This window comes from Phalaenopsis equestris, unplaced genomic scaffold (genome assembly GCF_001263595.1).
Source record: "Phalaenopsis equestris unplaced genomic scaffold, ASM126359v1 Scaffold233313, whole genome shotgun sequence".
Classification (NCBI taxonomy): domain Eukaryota; kingdom Viridiplantae; phylum Streptophyta; class Magnoliopsida; order Asparagales; family Orchidaceae; genus Phalaenopsis; species Phalaenopsis equestris.
Genome location: NW_018251263.1, coordinates 6,014 through 9,665, shown reverse-complemented (window position 1 = coordinate 9,665; position 3,652 = coordinate 6,014).

Here is a 3,652-nt window from a genome sequence, read left to right as displayed (position 1 = left end):
AGAACCTAAAAAAGGTTCCATAAATATGATTTTGACCGAGCTAATCTCCCCAATCGATCCGTATAGTAGAACAGATGGATGGAGTACAACTTGGGATGAACTCAAGAGGGTCCTCAATCAAATATAGGGTCCATCAAAACAATCTTCTACACATACCAGAGAAGAAGGATGGAATGTGGTCTGAAGCAGATCATCCAGGAAAATACCAAAAAAGATCCAGTCTGCATCAAGACAAGCCTTCATTCAGAGTCTGCAGCATACCAAGTTCAAGATGAAGGTTTCGCTAGGAGATCTGTCATCGTCAAGTACAAAGAAGAAAAAGAAAATTTGCTTATCAATACAAAGATTGATAGCGCCGGGGGGTAGGATAGGGGCTGCCCCTACTAGATTAGTTGTCTCGAATTTGGGGAAGCAAATCCTCAAACCCTTGACTTTGTATGATTATCTTTTTGTCCCTCTAGGGTCTTATGAAAATAATTATTATGATTTCAACTATGTTTTAACTATTTCTAGTGATAACATAACTGATTAAGATCAATCTAACTTTGATCTTCATCCCCAAAATGATCCTCAAATCTTACTTGAGTCTGATGAACTCATTGTCAAGTCCAAAGAAGACATCAATGACACCGCTTACGACAGCACTAGGAGCAAGGAGCCAATTATCTAGCACCACAGTACACCGCTTACCATCAACCTAGATCTTTCTCACGGAGGATCATACAAAGTAGATTACAACGTGTTAGCTCATATTAGGAACTTGTCGGCCCGATTAAGCATTTACGATGCTCTGATCCTGTCATAGGAAATGTGAGAGTCTCAAGTTACAGATTTGCTTGACCCATAGATCTACCTAGCACATTTGGTCAGTACATGCTCAAATGAAGTTTGTTCATTGAAATAACAGCTTGGAAGATTTGTTGCTCGGTACCATCGACCATAACCATCCACTCTATATCTCCATCAACATCAGTAGATTTGTGTTGTCCAGAGTTTTAGTAGATCCTGGAGCATCTCTTAACTTGATGAGCCTACGGACGTTGGCCGATTTGGATATTGAAGCTCAAGAGCTTACGACTGATAAAATGATGTTAAGACGATTCAACCAAAAGGGAGAAAGAGCCCTTGGATCAATTACATTACTTCTGAAGGTTAGAGAACTCGTGATAACGGCTAAATTTCATATCGCCGATGTCGAGACCTTTCTTAATGCTCAATTGGGTCGACCATGGATTCATGAGCACAACATGGTTTCATCAACCTTACACCAATGTATCAAGTACTGCAAATATGGTCAAGAAAATTACATCAAAGGTGTCTAACAACCATTTTCAGTGCATGAAGTTGGTATTTATAAAGATGCTTCCTACTACGCACCTCCAAAGAAAACTGTCTTCTCTCACAAAATTGTCACAAATAAAAATGAAAATTCAAAAAAATCACAAAGAGGAAGTCATTCAACTCCACTTCAATGATCTTCCACCACTCCCTTACAATGAGTTGGTAGTGGTTATTTTAGTTTGCGCACCCGAGGTCGAGGCCGGGGACATGGACGAGGAAGAATCGACTTAATCATTAAACGGACTAGGCCAACCATTGTTTAACGAACTAGGCTGACCATCAATATTGATGATGAAGAGAGTTCTGAAGAGGAAATGATGATGTTAAAATAGAAGAAACCATAGTACGAGATATCCTTGGAAGATGTGGAGAAAAGTGAATATGAGACAATATATGATTGGATAAACCACTATGTGAATGTTATGACCCTTACTCTGATTTTTCCTCAAAAGGTCGAGATTTTAAAGGTCAAGGAAGTTCGTAGTGTTGGTTCAAAGTCGATCAAATTTTACCATGCTTCTACCTCTACTATCCTCAAAAGGTTGAGAGTTTAGAGGTCAGAGAAGTCTGTAGTGTTGGTTCAATGTCGATCAAACATGTAATAGGTCCGAAAGACCCCCATCTTCTAAAGGACACAGGTTTATACATGTCGCTACTGATTACTTCTCTAAATGAGCAGAGGCAGTATCGTTGCGTGAGGTTACGACACAACACGCCCTAAAATTTTTCAAAAACCAAATTGTTTATCGTTTCGGAGTACCGTGAAGAATAATTTTTGACAATGTGACAGATGTCAAAAGCACCAAAATCAATGATTTTGTCAAAAGACACAGGATAGATTGAAGATACTCTACGATTTACTATCCCAGAGAAAATGATCTGGTCTAAGCCTTCAACCAAACACTGGTATAAATTTTGAAGAAAACACTGGATGAAAATAAAAGGGATTAGCACAACAAACTATTAAAAGCCTTGTGGGCCCACCAAACAACGTTCATGACTCCCACTCAATGTACGCCCTATATGGTGGTGTACGGGTCCGAGGTTGTGCTACCGCTAGAAATCCAAACACCGTCTCTTAGAGTTATTGTCGCCAACCAACTCACAACAGGAGAAAGTGCAAAACTTAGATTTGAAGAATTGGAATGTCTTGAGGGAAAACGACTAGAAGCTAAAAAGGTTGTGCTACCGCTAGAAATCCAAACACCGTCTCTTAGAGTTATTGTCGATGGTACAAGCCCATGACAAACTAGTCCGCCCAAGGACATTCAAAGCTGGTGACCTCGTACTTGTGCTCGAAAGATCTATTCTTGATCACATAAATAAAAGAACGGGATGATAGAGCAGGACCCGTGAGAGGGGCCCAGCCATCTGCCATCCATGATAGCTAGACCAATCGGAGGCCTGGTAGCCACCAAAAATGAACGACCGCCAGATGCTTCGCTTCGCAAGACCTAGCACAGAAATGCCAGTCACAGAAAACATAGGGATTTTCTTTGGGAAGAACACAAACTTCTGTCAGAAGGAAGCAAACAATTTACTCACCCCTATTCCTGAGGAGAATATCTATGATCCAGACATGAAAGAGACTTCTTTCAGTCTACTCATCACAAATGAAGAACTGGGGTTCATCACAGAGCCAGAGACACCTTCAGCTTCAGATGCCTTATGCACGGATTGCCCGACGTGCAACGCTGAGATACCTACAGGGACATCAGCTAAAGGGGCATTTGTAGAAGTATACCCCCACCACCCATGGGTCTCAAACTACAGATGCTACAGTACATTGGAGGAGTATACCCCCACCACCCATGGGTCTCAAACTACAGATTTTCTAATGGATGGGCCATACTTCCCACTAGGGACAGACGAGTATATACCATGGAGCCCAGGGTCGTACATTGCTTTAGATGATGAATCACATGTTCCAGATAAGCCAGCGCCAGTTTGGGTTCCTGCCGATGTCCAGATGGAGGAATGCCCATGACAGTTGTCGACTCCTAGCACGATGGATTACTATAAAATAAGCAAGGTGAAGAAAAGAGAATTTGAATTCTATGAGGAAGTCCAAGGAAGATTCGTCAACATACTAGAAGGCCTGGAGATGTATACCAGGGTCTTCTCCGAAAGTGATGAAAGAAGCATCCTTGACTGCATCTTTGACTTGAGGGATAGAGGTTGAGCAGGCCCTCTCTTGGAAAGAACATACTCTGAGCTAAAGAAATGGATGAGAGGAAAAGGAAGAATCACCATTCAGAGTGGCTGCTGTTATAATTTTACAAATGATAGGCAAGGAAATCCTTCGGGGATC